The following is a 22160-nucleotide window of genomic DNA, read 5'->3' as shown; positions in this document are numbered from 1 at the left end:
TATCAACACTGCTATCTGTGTAAATATGCATATATCTTCACCGCAATCTGTATAAACATGGAAATATCTACACCGCTATCTGTATGAACATGGAAATATCTACACCGCTATCTGAACATGGAAATATCTACACCGCTATCTGCATGAAAATGGAAATATCTACACAGCTATCTGCATATACATGGAAATATCTACACAGCTATCTCTTTACACATGGAAATAACTACACCGCTATCTGTATGAACATGGAAATATCTACACCGCCATCTGTATGAACACGGAAATAACTGCACCGCCATCTGTATGAACATGTAAATATCTACACGGCCATCTGTATTAAGATGGAGATATCTACAGCGCTATCTGTATAAACATGGAAATATCTACACCGCTACCTGTATAAACATGGAAATATCTACACCGCTACCTGTATAAACATGGAAATATCTACACCGCTACCTGTATAACATGGAAATATCTACACCGCTACCTGTATAAACATGGAAATATCAGCACCGCTATCTGTATGAACATGGAAATATCTACACAGCCATCTGTATGAACATGGAAATATCTACACCGCTATCTGTATGAAAATGGAAATATCTACACCGCTATCTGTATGAACATGGAAATATCTACAGCGCTATCTGTATGAACATGGATATATCTACACCGCTATCTGTATGAACATGGAAATATCTTCACCGCCATCTGTGTAAACATGCATACACCTTCACCGCTATCTGTATAACCATGGAAATATCCACAACGCTATCTGTATGAACATGGAAATATCTACACCGCTATCTGTTTGAACATGGAAGTATCTTAACCGCTATCTGCATGAAAATGGAAATATCTACACAGCTATCTGCATGTACATGGAAATATCTACACAGCTATCTCTTTACACGTGGAAATAATTACACCGCTATCTGTATGAACATGGAAATATCTTCACCGCCATCTGTATGAACATGGATATATCTACACAGCCATCTGGATGAACATTGAAATACCTACACCGCTATCTGTATGAAGATCGAAATATCTACAACGTTATCTGTGTAAACATGCATACATCTTCACCGCTATCTATATAAACATGGAAATATCTACACTGCTATCTGTATGAACTTGGAAATATCTACACCGCTATCTGTTTGAACAAGGAAATATCTACACCGCTATCTGCATGAAAATGGAAATATCTACACAGCGATCTGCATATACATGGAAATATCTACAAAGCTATCTCTTTACACATGGAAATAACTACAGCGCTATCTCTATAAACAAACAAATACCTACACCGCCATCTGTATGAACATGGAAATATCTGCACCGCCATCTGTATGAACATATAAATATCTACACCGCCATCTATATTAAGATGGAGATATCTACACCGCTATCAGTATAAACTTGGAAATATCTACACCGCTATCTGTATAAACATGGAAATATCTACACTGCAATCTGTATAAACATGGAAATATCTACACCGCTACCTGTATAAACATGGAAATATCAGCACCGCTATCTGTATGAACATGGAAATATCTACACCACTACCTGTATGAACATGGAAATATCTACACCGCTATCTGTATGAACATGGATATATCTACACAGCCATCTGGATGAACACGGAAATATCTACACCGCTATCCGTATGAACATGGAAATATCAACACTGCTATCTGTGTAAATATGCATACATCTTCACCGCAATCTGTATAAACATGGAAATATCTACACCGCTATCTGTATGAACATGGAAATATCTACAGCGCTATCTGTATGAACATGGAAATATCTACACCGCCATCTGTATGAACACGGAAATATCTGCACCGCCATCTGTATGAACATATAAATATCTACACGGCCATCTGTATTAAGATGGAGATATCTACACCGGTATCTGTATAAACATGGAAATATCTACACCGCTATCTGTATACACATGGAAATATCTACACCGCTATCTGTATAAACATGGAAATATCTACACCGCTACCTGTATAAACATGGAAATATCTACACCGCTACCTGTATAAACATGGAAATATCAGCACCGCTATCTGTATGAACATGGAAATATCAGCCCCTCTATCTGTAAGAACATGGAAGTATCTACACCGCTATCTGTATGAACATGGAAATATCTACACCGCTATCTGTATGAACATGGAAATATCTACACCGCTATCTGTTTGAACATGGAAATATCTACACCGCTATCTGTATGAACACGGAAATATCTACACCGCTATCTGTTTGAACATGGAAATATCTAAACCGCTATCTGCATGAAAATGGAAATATATACACAGCTATCTGCATATACATGGAAATATCTACACAGCTATCTCTTTACACATGGAAATAACTACACCGCTATCTGTATGAACATGGAAATATCTTCAATGCCATCTGTATAAACATGGATATATCTACACAGCCATCTGGATGAACATGGAAATATCTACACCTCTATCTGTATGAACATGGAAATATCTACACCTCTATCTGTGTAAACATGAATACGTCTTCACCGCTATGTGTAAAAACATGGAAATATCTACACTGCTATCTGTATGAACATGGAAATATCTACACCGCTATCTGTTTGAACATGGAAATATCTACACGGCTATCTGCATGAAAATGGAAATATCTACACAGCGATCTGCATATACATGGAAATATCTACAAAGCTATCTCTTTACACATGGAAATAAGTACAGCGCTATCTCTATAAACATGGAAATAGCTACACCGCCATCTGTATGAACATGGAAATATCTGCACCGCCATCTGTATGAACATTTAAATATCTAAACCGCCATCTATATTAAGATGGAGATATCTACACCGCTATCTGTATAAACTTGGAAATATCTACACCGCTATCTGTATAAACATGGAAATATCTACACCGCAATCTCTATAAACATGGAAATATCTACACCGTTACCAGTACAAACATGGAAATATCAGCACCGCTATCTGTATGAACATGGAAATATCTACACCGCTATCTCTATGAACATGGAAATATCTACACCGGTATCTGTATGAACATGGAAATATCTACACCGCTATCTGTTTGAACATGGAAATATCTACACCGCTATCTGCATGAAAATGGAAATATCTACACTGCTATCTGTATGAACATGGAAATATCAACACCGCTATCTGTATGAACATGGAAATATCTACACCGCTATCTGTATGTACATGGAAATATCTACACAGCTATCTCTTTACACATGGAAATAACTACACCGCTATCAGTATGAACATGGCAATATCTACACCGCCATCTGTATGAACATGGAAATATCTGCACCGCCATCTGTATGAACATATAAATATCTACACCGCCATCTGTATTAAGATGGAGATATCTACAGTGCTATCTGTATAAACATGGAAATATCTACACCGCCATCTGTACGAACATATAAATATCTACACCGCCATCTGTATGAAAATATAAATATCTACACCGCCATCTGTATTTAGACAGAGATATCTCCACTGCTATCTGTATAAACATGGAAATATCTACACCGCTATCTGTATAAACAGGGAAATATCTACACCGCTATCTGTATGAACATGGAAATATCTACACCGCTATCTGTGTAATCATGCATACACCTTCACCGCTATCTGTATAACCATGGAAATATCTACACCGCTATCTGTATGAACATGGAAATATCTACACCACTATCTGTTTGAACATGGAAATATCTAAACCGCTATCTGCATGAAAATGGAAATATCTACACAGCTATCTGCATATACATGGAAATATCTACACAGCTATCTCTTTACATGTGGAAATAACTACACCGCTATCTGTATGAACATGGAAATATCTTCACCGCCATCTGTATGAACATGGATATATCTACACAGCCATCTGTATGAACATGGAAATATCTACACCGCTATCTGTGTAAACATGCATACATCTTCACCGCTATCTGTATAAACATGGAAATATCTACACTGCTATCTGTATGAAAATGGAAATATCTACACTGCTATCTGTTTGAACATGGAAATATCTACACCGCTATCTGTGTAAACATGCATACATCTTCACCGCTATCTGTATAAACATGGAAATATCTACACTGCTATCTGTATGAAAATGGAAATATCTACACTGCTATCTGTTTGAAGATGGGAATATCTACACCGCTATCTGCATGAAAATGGAAATATCTACACAGCGTTCTTCATATACATGGAAATATCTACAAAGCTATCTCTTTACACATGGAAATAACTACAGCGCTATCTCTATAAACATACAAATATCTACACCGCCATCTGTATGAACATGGAAATACCTGCAATGCCAGCTGTATGAACATATAAATATCTACACCGCCATCTATATTAAGATGGAGATATCTACACCGCTATCTGCATGAAAATGGAAATATCTACACTGCTATCTGCATATACATTTAAATATCTACACAGCTATCTCTTTACACATGGAAATAACTACACCGTTATCTGTATGAACATGGAAATATCTACACCGCCATCTGTATGAACGTGGAAATATCTTCACCGCCATCTGTATGAACATGGATATATCTACACAGCCATCTGTATGAACATGGAAATATCTACACCGCTATCTGTATGAACATGGAAATATCTACACCGCTATCTGTATGAACATGGAAATACCTACACCGCTATCTGTTTGAACATGGAAATATCTTAACCTCTATCTGTGTAAACATGCATACATCTTCACTGCTATCTGTATAAACATGGAAATGTCTACAAGGCTATCTGTATGAACATGGAAATATCTACACCGCTATCTGTACGAACATGGAAATATCTAAACCGCTATCTGCATGAAAATAGAAATATCTACACAGCTATCTGCATATACATGGAAATATCTACACAGCTATCTCTTTACACATGGAAATAACTGCACCGCTATCTGTATGAACACGGAAATATCTGCACCGCCATCTGTATGAACACATAAATATCTACACCGCCATCTGTATTAAGATGGAGATACCTACAGCGCTATCTGAATAAACATGGAAATATCTACACCGCTATCTGTATAAACTTGGAAATATCTACACCGCTACCTGTATAAACATGGAAATATTATCACCGCTATCTGTGTGAACATGGAAATATCTACACAGCCGTCTGGATGAACATGGAAATATCTACACCACTATCTCTATGAACATGGAAATATCTACACCGCTATCTGTATGAACATGGAAATATCTTCACCGCCATCTGGATGAACATGGATATATCAACACAGCCATCTGGATGAACATGGAAATATCTACACCGCTATCAGTATGAACATGTAAATATATATTCCGCTATCTGTTTGAACATGGAAATATCTACACCGCTATCTGCATGAAAATGGAAATATCTACACAGCTATTTGCATATACTTGGAAATATCTACAAAGCAATCTCTTTACACGTGGAAATAACTACACCGCTATCTCTATAAACATGGAAATATCTACACCGCCATCTGTATGAACATGGAAATATCTGCACCGCCATCTGTATGAACATATAAATATCTGCACCGCCATCTGTATTAACATGGAGATATCTACACCGCTATCTGAATAAACATGGAAATATCTACACCGCTATCTGTATAAACATGGAAATATTTACACCGCTATCTGAATAAACATGGAAATATCTACACCGCTACCTGTATAAACATGGCAATATCAGCACCGCTATCTGTATCAACATGGAAATACCTACACCGCTATCTGAATGAACATGGAAATATCTACACCGATATCTGTATGAACATGGAAATATCTTCACCGCCATCTGTGTGAACATAGATATATCTACACAGCCATCAGGATGAACATGGAAATATCTACACCGCTATCTGTGTAAACATGCATTCATCTTCACCGCTATCTGTATAAACTTGGATATATCTACACCGCTATCTGTATGAACATGGAAATATCTACTCCGCTATCTGTTTGAACATGGAAATATCTACACCGCTATATGCATGAAAATGGAAATATCTACACAGCTATCTGCATATACATGTAAATATCTACAAAGCTATCTCTTTACACATGGAAATAACTACACCGCTATCTCCATAAACATGGAAATATCTATACCGCCATCTGTATGAACATGGAAATATCTGCACCGCCATCTGTATTAACATACAAATATCTACACCGCCATCTGTATTAAGATGGAGATATCTACACCGCTATCTGTATAAACTTGGAGATATCTACACCGCTATCTGTATAAACATGGAAATATCTACACCGCTATCTGTATGAACATGGAAATACCTACACCGCTATCTGTATGAACATGGAAATATCTACACCGCTATCTGTGTAAACATGCATACATCTACACCGCTATCTGTTTGAACATGGAAATATCTACACTGCTATCTGCATGAAAATGGAAATATCTACACAGCTATCTGCATATACATGGAAATATCTTCAAAGCTATCTCTTTACACATGGAAATAACTACAGCGCTATCTCTATGAACATGGAAATAGCTACACCGCCATCTGTATGAACATGGAAATATCTGCACCGCCATCTGTATGAACATATAAATATCTACACCGCCATCTATATTAAGATGGAGATATCTACACTGCTATCTGTATAAACTTGGAAATATCTACACCGCTATCTGTATAAACATGGAAATATCTACACCGCAATCTGTATAAACATGGAAATATCTACACCACTACCTGTATAAACATGGAAATATCAGCACCGTTATCTGTATGAACATGGAATTATCTACACCGCTATCTCTATGAACATGGAAATTTCTACACCGCTATCTGTATGAAGATGGAAATATCTACACCACTATCTGAATGAACATGGAAATATCTACACCGCTATCTGTATGAACATGAATATATCTACACAGCCATCTGGATGAACACGGAAATATCTACACCGCTATCTGTATGAACATGGAAATATCTACACCGCTATCTGTACAAACTTAGAGATATCTACACCGCTATCTGTATAAACAAGGAAATATCTACACCGCAATCTGTATAAGCATGGAAATATCTACACCACTACCTGTATAAACATGGAAATATCAGCACCGCTATCTGTATGAACATGGAAATATCTACACCGCTATCTCTATGAACATGGAAATTTCTACACCACTATCTGTATGAACATGGAAATAGCTACACCGCTATCTGTATGAACATGGAAATATCTACACCACTACCTGTATGAACATGGAAATATCTACACCGCTATCTGTATGAACATGAAAATATCTACACCGCTATCTGTTTGAACATGGAAATATCTACACCGCTGTCTGCATGAAAAAGGAAATATCTACACAGCTATCTGCATATACATGGAAATATCTTCACAGCTATCTCTTTACACATGGAAATAACTAGACCGCTATCTGTATGAACATGGAAATATCTACACCGCCATCTGTATGAACATGGAAATATCTGCACTGACATCTGTATGAACATATACATATCTTCACGGCCATCTGTATTAAGATGGAGATATCTACACCGACATCTGTATAAACATGGAAATATCTACACCACTATCTGTATAAAGATGGAAATATCTACACAGCAATCTGTATAAACATGGAAATATCCACACCGCTACCTGTATAAACACGGAAATATCAGCACCGCTATCTGTATAAACATGGAAATATCAGCCCCTCTATCTGTATGAACATGGAGATATCTAAACCGCATTCTGTATGAACATGGAAATATCTACACCGCTATCTGTATGAACATGGAAATATCTACACCACCATCTGTATGAACATGGATATGTATACACAGCCCTCTGGATGAACATGGAAATATCTACACCGCTATCTGTATGAACATGGAAACAGCTACACCGCTATCTCTATGAACATGGAAATATCTACACCACTATCTGTATGAACATGGAAATATCTACACCGCTACCTGTATGAACATGGAAATATCTACACCGCTATCTCTATGAACATGGATATATCTACACAGCCATCTGGAAGAACACGGAAATATCTACACCGCTATCTGTATGAACATGGAAGTATCTACACCGCTATCTGTGTAAATATGCATACATCTTCACCGCAATCTGTATAAACGTGGAAATATCTACACCACTACCTGTATAAACATGGAAATATCAGCACCGTTATCTGTATGAACATGGAAATATCTACACCGCTATCTCTATGAACATGGAAATTTCTACACCGCTATCTGTATGAACATGGAAATATCTACACCACTATCTGAATGAACATGGAAATATCTACACCGCTATCTGTATGAACATGAATATATCTACACAGCCATCTGGATGAACACGGAAATATCTACACCGCTATCTGTATGAACATGGAAATATCTACACCGCTATCTGTACAAACTTAGAGATATCTACACCGCTATCTGTATAAACAAGGAAATATCTACACCGCAATCTGTATAAGCATGGAAATATCTACACCACCATCTGTATGAACATGGATATGTATACACAGCCCTCTGGATGAACATGGAAATATCTACACCGCTACCTGTATAAACATGGAAATATCAGCACCGCTATCTGTGTGATCATGGAAACATCAGCCCCTCTAACTGTATGAACATGGAGATATCTACACCGCTATCTGTATGAACATGGAAATATCTACACGGCTATCTGTATGAACATGGAAATAGCTACACCGCTATCTGTATGAACATGGAAATATCTACACCACTATCTATATGAACATGGAAATATCTACACCGCTATCTGTATTAACATGGAAATATCTTCACCGCCATCTAAATGAACATGGATATACATACACAGCCATCTGGATGAACATGGAAATATCTACACCGAGATCTGTATGAACATGGAAATATCTACACCGCTATCTGTATGAACATGGAAATATCTACACCGCTATCGGTATGAACATGGAAATATCTACACCGCTATCTGTATGAACATGGAAATATCTACACCGCCATCTGTATGAACGTGGAAATATCTTCACCGCCATCTGTATGAACATGGATATATCTACACAGCCATCTGTATGAACATGGAAATATCTACACCGCTATCTGTATGAACATGGAAATATCTACACCGCTATCTGTATGAACATGGAAATACCTACACCGCTATCTGTTTGAACATGGAAATATCTTAACCGCTATCTGTGTAAACATGCATACATCTTCACTGCTATCTGTATAAACATGGAAATGTCTACAAGGCTATCTGTATGAACATGGAAATATCTACACCGCTATCTGTACGAACATGGAAATATCTAAACCGCTATCTGCATGAAAATAGAAATATCTACACAGCTATCTGCATATACATGGAAATATCTACACAGCTATCTCTTTACACATGGAAATAACTGCACCGCTATCTGTATGAACACGGAAATATCTGCACCGCCATCTGTATGAACACATAAATATCTACACCGCCATCTGTATTAAGATGGAGATACCTACAGCGCTATCTGAATAAACATGGAAATATCTACACCGCTATCTGTATAAACTTGGAAATATCTACACCGCTATCTGTATAAACATGGAAATATCAGCACCGCTATCTGTATGAACATGGAAATATCAGCCCCTCTATCTGTAAGAACATGGAAGTATCTACACCGCTATCTGTATGAACATGGAAATATCTACACCGCTATCTGTATGAACACGGAAATATCTACACCGCTATCTGTTTGAACATGGAAATATCTACACCGCTATCTGTATGAACACGGAAATATCTACACCGCTATCTGTTTGAACATGGAAATATCTAAACCGCTATCTGCATGAAAATGGAAATATATACACAGCTATCTGCATATACATGGAAATATCTACACAGCTATCTCTTTACACATGGAAATAACTACACCGCTATCTGTATGAACATGGAAATATCTTCAATGCCATCTGTATAAACATGGATATATCTACACAGCCATCTGGATGAACATGGAAATATCTACACCGCTATCTGTATGAACATGGAAATATCTACACCGCTATCTGTGTACACATGCATAAATCTTCACCGCTATCTGTAAAAACATGGAAATATCTACACTGCTATCTGTATGAACATGGAAATATCTACACCGCAATCTGTTTGAACATGGAAATATCTACACGGCTATCTGCATGAAAATGGAAATATCTACACAGAGATCTGCATATACATGGAAATATCTACAAAGCTATCTCTTTACACATGGAAATAAGAACAGCGCTATCTCTATAAACATGGAAATAGCTACACCGCCATCTGTATGAACATGGAAATAACTGCACCGCCATCTGTATGAACATTTAAATATCTACACCGCCATCTATATTAAGATGGAGATATCTACACCTCTATCTGTATAAACTTGGAAATATCTACACCGCTATCTGTACAAACATGGAAATATCTACACTGCAATCTGTATAAACATGGAAATATCTACTCCGCTACCTGTAAAAACATGGAAATATCAGAACCGCTATCTGTAGGAACATGGAAATATCTACACCGCTATCTCTATGAACATGGAAATATCTACACCGGTATCTGTATGAACATGGAAATATCTACACCGCTATCTGTTTGAACATGGAAATATCTACACCGCTATCTGCATGAAAATGGAAATATCTACACTGCTATCTGTATATACATTTAAATATCTACACAGCTATCTCTTTAAACATGGAAATAACTACACCGCTATCTGTATGAACATGGAAATATCTACACCGCTATCTGTATGAACATGGAAATATCTACACTGCTATCTGTATGAACATGGAAATAGCTACACCGATATCTGTATTAACATGGAAATAGCTACACCACTATCTGTATGAACATGGAAATATCTACACCGCTATCTGTATGAACATGGATATATTTACACAGCCATCTGGATGAACATGGAAATATCTACACCGCCGTCTGTATGAACATGGAAATATCTGCACCGCCATCTGTATGAACATATAAATATCTACACCGCCATCTGTATTAAGATGGAGATATCTACACTGCTATCTGTATAAACATGGAAATATCTACACCGCCATCTGTATGAACATATAAATATCTACACCGCCATCTGTATGAAAATATAAATATCTACACCGCCACCTGTATTTAGATAGAGATATCTCCACTGCTATCTGTATAAACATGGAAATATCTACACCGCTATCTCTATAAACATGGAAATATCTACACCGCCATCTGTATGAACATGGAAATATCTGCACCGCCATCTGTATGAACATATAAATATCTACACCGCCATCTGTATTAAGAAGGAAATATCTAAACCGCTCTCTGTATGAACATTGAAATATCTACACCGCTATCTGTATGAACATGGAAATATCTACACCGCTATCTGTGTAAACATGCATTCATCTTCACTGCTATCTGTATAAACATGGAAATGTCTACAAGGCTATCTGTATGAACATGGAAATATCTACACCGCTATCTGTACGAACATGGAAATATCTAAACCGCTATCTGCATGAAAATAGAAATATCTACACAGCTATCTGCATATACATGGAAATATCTACACAGCTATCTCTTTACACATGGAAATAACTACACCGCTATCTGTATGAACACGGAAATATCTGCACCGCCATCTGTATGAACACATAAATGTCTACACCGCCATCTGTATTAAGATGGAGATACCTACAGCGCTATCTGAATAAACATGGAAATATCTACACCGCTATCTGTATAAACTTGGAAATATCTACACCGCTATCTGTATAAACATGGAAATATCAGCACCGCTATCTGTATGAACATGGAAATATCAGCCCCTCTATCTGTAAGAACATGGAAGTATCTACACCGCTATCTGTATGAACATGGAAATATCTACACCGCTATCTGTATGAACACGGAAATATCTACACCGCTATCTGTTTGAACATGGAAATATCTACACCGCTATCTGTATGAACACGGAAATATCTACACCGCTATCTGTTTGAACATGGAAATATCTAAACCGCTATCTGCATGAAAATGGAAATATATACACAGCTATCTGCATATACATGGAAATATCTACACAGCTATCTCTTTACACATGGAAATAACTACACCGCTATCTGTATGAACATGGAAATATCTTCAATGCCATCTGTATAAACATGGATATATCTACACAGCCATCTGGATGAACATGGAAATATCTACACCTCTATCTGTATGAACATGGAAATATCTACACCTCTATCTGTGTAAACATGCATACGTCTTCACCGCTATGTGTAAAAACATGGAAATATCTACACTGCTATCTGTATGAACATGGAAATATCTACACCGCTATCTGTTTGAACATGGAAATATCTACACGGCTATCTGCATGAAAATGGAAATATCTACACAGCGATCTGCATATACATGGAAATATCTACAAAGCTATCTCTTTACACATGGAAATAAGTACAGCGCTATCTCTATAAACATGGAAATAGCTACACCGCCATCTGTATGAACATGGAAATATCTGCACCGCCATCTGTATGAACATTTAAATATCTAAACCGCCATCTATATTAAGATGGAGATATCTACACCGCTATCTGTATAAACTTGGAAATATCTACACCGCTATCTGTATAAACATGGAAATATCTACACCGCAATCTCTATAAACATGGAAATATCTACACCGTTACCAGTACAAACATGGAAATATCAGCACCGCTATCTGTATGAACATGGAAATATCTACACCGCTATCTCTATGAACATGGAAATATCTACACCGGTATCTGTATGAACATGGAAATATCTACACCGCTATCTGTTTGAACATGGAAATATCTACACCGCTATCTGCATGAAAATGGAAATATCTACACTGCTATCTGTATGAACATGGAAATATCAACACCGCTATCTGTATGAACATGGAAATATCTACACCGCTATCTGTATGTACATGGAAATATCTACACAGCTATCTCTTTACACATGGAAATAACTACACCGCTATCAGTATGAACATGGCAATATCTACACCGCCATCTGTATGAACATGGAAATATCTGCACCGCCATCTGTATGAACATATAAATATCTACACCGCCATCTGTATTAAGATGGAGATATCTACAGTGCTATCTGTATAAACATGGAAATATCTACACCGCCATCTGTACGAACATATAAATATCTACACCGCCATCTGTATGAAAATATAAATATCTACACCGCCATCTGTATTTAGACAGAGATATCTCCACTGCTATCTGTATAAACATGGAAATATCTACACCGCTATCTGTATAAACATGGAAATATCTACACCGCTATCTGTATGAACATGGAAATATCTACACTGCTATCTGTGTAATCATGCATACAGCTTCACCGCTATCTGTATAACCATGGAAATATCTACACCGCTATCTGTATGAACATGGAAATATCTACACCACTATCTGTTTGGACATGGAAATATCTAAACCGCTATCTGCATGAAAATGGAAATATCTACACAGCTATCTGCATATACATGGAAATATCTACACCGCTATCTCTTTACATGTGGAAATAACTACACCGCTATCTGTATGAACATGGAAATATCTTCACCGCCATCTGTATGAACATGGATATATCTACACAGCCATCTGGATGAACATGGAAATATCTACACCGCTATCTGTATGAACATGGAAATATCTACACCGCTATCTGTGTAAACATGCATACATCTTCACCGCTATCTGTATAAACATGGAAATATCTACACTGCTATCTGTATGAAAATGGAAATATCTACACTGCTATCTGTTTGAACATGGGAATATCTACACCGCTATCTACATGAAAATGGAAATATCTACACAGCGATCTTCATATACATGGAAATATCTACAAAGCTATCTCTTTACACATGGAAATAACTACAGCGCTATCTCTATAAACATACAAATATCTACACCGCCATCTGTATGAACATGGAAATACCTGCAATGCCAGCTGTATGAACATATAAATATCTACACCGCCATCTATATTAAGATGGAGATATCTACACCGCTATCTGCATGAAAATGGAAATATCTACACTGCTATCTGCATATACATTTAAATATCTACACAGCTATCTCTTTACACATGGAAATAACTACACCGTTATCTGTATGAACATGGAAATATCTACACCGCCATCTGTATGAACGTGGAAATATCTTCACCGCCATCTGTATGAACATGGATATATCTACACAGCCATCTGTATGAACATGGAAATATCTACACCGCTATCTGTATGAACATGGAAATATCTACACCGCTATCTGTATGAACATGGAAATACCTACACCGCTATCTGTTTGAACATGGAAATATCTTAACCGCTATCTGCATGAAAATGGAAATATCTACACAGCTATCTGCATGTACATGGAAATATCTACACAGCTATCTCTTTACACGTGGAAATAATTACACCGCTATCTGTATGAACATGGAAATATCTTCACCGCCATCTGTATGAACATGGATATATCTACACAGCCATCTGGATGAACATGGAAATACCTACACCGCTATCTGTATGAAGATGGAAATATCTACAACGCTATCTGTGTAATCATGCATACATCTTCACCGCTATCTATATAAACATGGAAATATCTACACTGCTATTTGTATGCACTTGGAAATATCTACACCGCTATCTGTTTGAACAAGGAAATATCTACACCGCTATCTGCATGAAAATAGAAATATCTACACAGCGATCTGCATATACATGGAAATATCTACAAAGCTATCTCTTTACACATGGAAATAACTACAGCGCTATCTCTATAAACATACAAATACCTACACCGCCATCTGTATGAACATGGAAATATCTGCACCGCCATCTGTATGAACATATAACTATCTACACCGCCATCTATATTAAGATGGAGATATCTACACCACTATCTGTATAAACTTGGAAATATCTACACCGCTAACTGTATAAACATGGAAATATCTACACTGCAATCTGTATAAACATGGAAATATCTACACCGCTACCTGTATAAACATGGAAATATCAGCACCTCTATCTGTATGAACATGGAAATATCTACACCGCTATCTCTATGAACATGGAAATTTCCACACCACTATCTATATGAACATGGAAATAGCTGCACCGTTATCTGTATGAACATGGAAATATCCACACCACTACCTGTATGAACATGGAAATATCTACACCGCTATCTGTATGAACATGGATATATCTACACAGCCATCTTGATGAACACGGAAATATCTACAGCGCTATCCATATGAACATGGAAATATCAACACTGCTATCTGTGTAAATATGCATATATCTTCACCGCAATCTGTATAAACATGGAAATATCTACACCGCTATCTGTATGAACATGGAAATATCTACACCGCTATCTGAACATGGAAATATCTACACCGCTATCTGCATGAAAATGGAAATATCTACACAGCTATCTGCATATACATGGAAATATCTACACAGCTATCTCTTTACACATGGAAATAACTACACCGCTATCTGTATGAACATGGAAATATCTACACCGCCATCTGTATGAACACGGAAATAACTGCACCGCCATCTGTATGAACATGTAAATATCTACACGGCCATCTGTATTAAGATGGAGATATCTACACCGCTATCTGTATAAACATGGAAATATCTACACCGCTACCTGTATAAACATGGAAATATCTACACCGCTACCTGTATAAACATGGAAATATCTACACCGCTACCTGTATAACATGGAAATATCTACACCGCTACCTGTATAAACATGGAAATATCAGCACCGCTATCTGTATGAACATGGAAATATCTACACAGCCATTTGTATGAACATGGAAATATCTACACCGCTATCTGTATGAACATGGAAATATCTACACCGCTATCTGTATGAACATGGAAATATCTACAGCGCTATCTGTATGAACATGGATATATCTAGACCGCTATCTGTATGAACATGGAAATATCTTCACCGCCATCTGTGTAAACATGCATACACCTTCACCGCTATCTGTATAACCATGGAAATATCCACAACGCTATCTGTATGAACATGGAAATATCTACACCGCTATCTGTTTGAACATGGAAGTATCTTAACCGCTATCTGCATGAAAATGGAAATATCTACACAGCTATCTGCATGTACATGGAAATATCTACACAGCTATCTCTTTACACGTGGAAATAATTACACCGCTATCTGTATGAACATGGAAATATCTTCACCGCCATCTGTATGAACATGGATATATCTACACAGCCATCTGGATGAACATTGAAATACCTACACCGCTATCTGTATGAAGATCGAAATATCTACAACGTTATCTGTGTAAACATGCATACATCTTCACCGCTATCTACATAAACATGGAAATATCTACACTGCTATCTGTATGAACTTGGAAATATCTACACCGCTATCTGTTTGAACAAGGAAATATCTACACCGCTATCTGCATGAAAATGGAAATATCTACACAGCGATCTGCATATACATGGAAATATCTACAAAGCTATCTCTTTACACATGGAAATAACTACAGCGCTATCTCTATAAACAAACAAATACCTACACCGCCATCTGTATGAACATGGAAATATCTGCACCGCCATCTGTATGAACATATAAATATCTACACCGCCATCTATATTAAGATGGAGATATCTACACCGCTATCAGTATAAACTTGGAAATATCTACACCGCTATCTGTATAAACATGGAAATATCTACACTGCAATCTGTATAAACATGGAAATATCTACACCGCTACCTGTATAAACATGGAAATATCAGCACCGCTATCTGTATGAACATGGAAATATCTACACCACTACCTGTATGAACATGGAAATATCTACACCGCTATCTGTATGAACATGGATATATCTACACAGCCATCTGGATGAACACGGAAATATCTACACCGCTATCCGTATGAACATGGAAATATCAACACTGCTATCTGTGTAAATATGCATACATCTTCACCGCAATCTGTATAAACATGGAAATATCTACACCGCTATCTGTATGAACATGGAAATATCTACAGCGCTATCTGTATGAACATGGAAATATCTACACCGCCATCTGTATGAACACGGAAATATCTTCACCGCCATCTGTATGAACATGGATATATCTACACAGCCATCTGTATGAACATGGAAATATCTACACCGCTATCTGTATGAACATGGAAATATCTACACCGCTATCTGTATGAACATGGAAATACCTACACCGCTATCTGTTTGAACATGGAAATATCTTAACCGCTATCTGCATGAAAATGGAAATATCTACACAGCTATCTGCATGTACATGGAAATATCTACACAGCTATCTCTTTACACGTGGAAATAATTACACCGCTATCTGTATGAACATGGAAATATCTTCACCGCCATCTGTATGAACATGGATATATCTACACAGCCATCTGGATGAACATGGAAATACCTACACCGCTATCTGTATGAACATGGAAATATCTACACCGCTATCTGTATGAACATGGAAATACCTACACCGCTATCTGTTTGAACATGGAAATATCTTAACCGCTATCTGCATGAAAATGGAAATATCTACACAGCTATCTGCATGTACATGGAAATATCTACACAGCTATCTCTTTACACGTGGAAATAATTAAACCGCTATCTGTATGAACATGGAAATATCTTCACCGCCATCTGTATGAACATGGATATATCTACACAGCCATCTGGATGAACATGGAAATACCTACACCGCTATCTGTATGAAGATGGAAATATCTACAACGCTATCTGTGTAATCATGCATACATCTTCACCGCTATCTATATAAACATGGAAATATCTACACTGCTATTTGTATGCACTTGGAAATATCTACACCGCTATCTGTTTGAACAAGGAAATATCTACACCGCTATCTGCATGAAAATAGAAATATCTACACAGCGATCTGCATATACATGGAAATATCTACAAAGCTATCTCTTTACACATGGAAATAACTACAGCGCTATCTCTATAAACATACAAATACCTACACCGCCATCTGTATGAACATGGAAATATCTGCACCGCCATCTGTATGAACATATAACTATCTACACCGCCATCTATATTAAGATGGAGATATCTACACCACTATCTGTATAAACTTGGAAATATCTACACCGCTAACTGTATAAACATGGAAATATCTACACTGCAATCTGTATAAACATGGAAATATCTACACCGCTACCTGTATAAACATGGAAATATCAGCACCTCTATCTGTATGAACATGGAAATATCTACACCGCTATCTCTATGAACATGGAAATTTCCACACCACTATCTATATGAACATGGAAATAGCTGCACCGTTATCTGTATGAACATGGAAATATCCACACCACTACCTGTATGAACATGGAAATATCTACACCGCTATCTGTATGAACATGGATATATCTACACAGCCATCTTGATGAACACGGAAATATCTACAGCGCTATCCATATGAACATGGAAATATCAACACTGCTATCTGTGTAAATATGCATATATCTTCACCGCAATCTGTATAAACATGGAAATATCTACACCGCTATCTGTATGAACATGGAAATATCTACACCGCTATCTGAACATGGAAATATCTACACCGCTATCTGCATGAAAATGGAAATATCTACACAGCTATCTGCATATACATGGAAATATCTACACAGCTATCTCTTTACACATGGAAATAACTACACCGCTATCTGTATGAACATGGAAATATCTACACCGCCATCTGTATGAACACGGAAATAACTGCACCGCCATCTGTATGAACATGTAAATATCTACACGGCCATCTGTATTAAGATGGAGATATCTACACCGCTATCTGTATAAACATGGAAATATCTACACCGCTACCTGTATAAACATGGAAATATCTACACCGCTACCTGTATAAACATGGAAATATCTACACCGCTACCTGTATAACATGGAAATATCTACACCGCTACCTGTATAAACATGGAAATATCAGCACCGCTATCTGTATGAACATGGAAATATCTACACAGCCATCTGTATGAACATGGAAATATCTACACCGCTATCTGTATGAACATGGAAATATCTACACCGCTATCTGTATGAACATGGAAATATCTACAGCGCTATCTGTATGAACATGGATATATCTACACCGCTATCTGTATGAACATGGAAATATCTTCACCGCCATCTGTGTAAACATGCATACACCTTCACCGCTATCTGTATAACCATGGAAATATCCACAACGCTATCTGTATGAACATGGAAATATCTACACCGCTATCTGATTGAACATGGAAGTATCTTAACCGCTATCTGCATGAAAATGGAAATATCTACACAGCTATCTGCATGTACATGGAAATATCTACACAGCTATCTCTTTACACGTGGAAATAATTACACCGCTATCTGTATGAACATGGAAATATCTTCACCGCCATCTGTATGAACATGGATATATCTACACAGCCATCTGGATGAACATTGAAATACCTACACCGCTATCTGTATGAAGATCGAAATATCTACAACGTTATCTGTGTAAACATGCATACATCTTCACCGCTATCTATATAAACATGGAAATATCTACACTGCTATCTGTATGAACTTGGAAATATCTACACCGCTATCTGTTTGAACAAGGAAATATCTACACCGCTATCTGCATGAAAATGGAAATATCTACACAGCGATCTGCATATACATGGAAATATCTACAAAGCTATCTCTTTACACATGGAAATAACTACAGCGCTATCTCTATAAACAAACAAATACCTACACCGCCATCTGTATGAACATGGAAATATCTGCACCGCCATCTGTATGAACATATAAATATCTACACCGCCATCTATATTAAGATGGAGATATCTACACCGCTATCAGTATAAACTTGGAAATATCTACACCGCTATCTGTATAAACATGGAAATATCTACACTGCAATCTGTATAAACATGGAAATATCTACACCGCTACCTGTATAAACATGGAAATATCAGCACCGCTATCTGTATGAACATGGAAATATCTACACCACTACCTGTATGAACATGGAAATATCTACACCGCTATCTGTATGAACATGGATATATCTACACAGCCATCTGGATGAACACGGAAATATCTACACCGCTATCCGTATGAACATGGAAATATCAACACTGCTATCTGTGTAAATATGCATACATCTTCACCGCAATCTGTATAAACATGGAAATATCTACACCGCTATCTGTATGAACATGGAAATATCTACAGCGCTATCTGTATGAACATGGAAATATCTACACCGCCATCTGTATGAACACGGAAATATCTGCACCGCCATCTGTATGAACATATAAATATCTACACGGCCATCTGTATTAAGATGGAGATATCTACACCGGTATCTGTATAAACATGGAAATATCTACACCGCTATCTGTATACACATGGAAATATCTACACCGCTATCTGTATAAACATGGAAATATCTACACCGCTACCTGTATAAACATGGAAATATCTACACCGCTACCTGTATAAACATGGAAATATCAGCACCGCTATCTGTATGAACATGGAAATATCAGCCCCTCTATCTGTAAGAACATGGAAGTATCTACACCGCTATCTGTATGAACATGGAAATATCTACACCGCTATCTGTATGAACATGGAAATATCTACACCGCTATCTGTTTGAACATGGAAATATCTACACCGCTATCTGTATGAACACGGAAATATCTACACCGCTATCTGTTTGAACATGGAAATATCTAAACCGCTATCTGCATGAAAATGGAAATATATACACAGCTATCTGCATATACATGGAAATATCTACACAGCTATCTCTTTACACATGGAAATAACTACACCGCTATCTGTATGAACATGGAAATATCTTCAATGCCATCTGTATAAACATGGATATATCTACACAGCCATCTGGATGAACATGGAAATATCTACACCTCTATCTGTATGAACATGGAAATATCTACACCTCTATCTGTGTAAACATGAATACGTCTTCACCGCTATGTGTAAAAACATGGAAATATCTACACTGCTATCTGTATGAACATGGAAATATCTACACCGCTATCTGTTTGAACATGGAAATATCTACACGGCTATCTGCATGAAAATGGAAATATCTACACAGCGATCTGCATATACATGGAAATATCTACAAAGCTATCTCTTTACACATGGAAATAAGTACAGCGCTATCTCTATAAACATGGAAATAGCTACACCGCCATCTGTATGAACATGGAAATATCTGCACCGCCATCTGTATGAACATTTAAATATCTAAACCGCCATCTATATTAAGATGGAGATATCTACACCGCTATCTGTATAAACTTGGAAATATCTACACCGCTATCTGTATAAACATGGAAATATCTACACCGCAATCTCTATAAACATGGAAATATCTACACCGTTACCAGTACAAACATGGAAATATCAGCACCGCTATCTGTATGAACATGGAAATATCTACACCGCTATCTCTATGAACATGGAAATATCTACACCGGTATCTGTATGAACATGGAAATATCTACACCGCTATCTGTTTGAACATGGAAATATCTACACCGCTATCTGCATGAAAATGGAAATATCTACACTGCTATCTGTTTGAACATGGGAATATCTACACCGCTATCTACATGAAAATGGAAATATCTACACAGCGATCTTCATATACATGGAAATATCTACAAAGCTATCTCTTTACACATGGAAATAACTACAGCGCTATCTCTATAAACATACAAATATCTACACCGCCATCTGTATGAACATGGAAATACCTGCAATGCCAGCTGTATGAACATATAA

Source organism: Gorilla gorilla, chromosome X (assembly GCF_029281585.2).
Source record: "Gorilla gorilla gorilla isolate KB3781 chromosome X, NHGRI_mGorGor1-v2.1_pri, whole genome shotgun sequence".
Taxonomy (NCBI): Eukaryota; Metazoa; Chordata; class Mammalia; order Primates; family Hominidae; genus Gorilla; species Gorilla gorilla.
Note: the sequence above shows the minus strand (reverse complement) of the source record.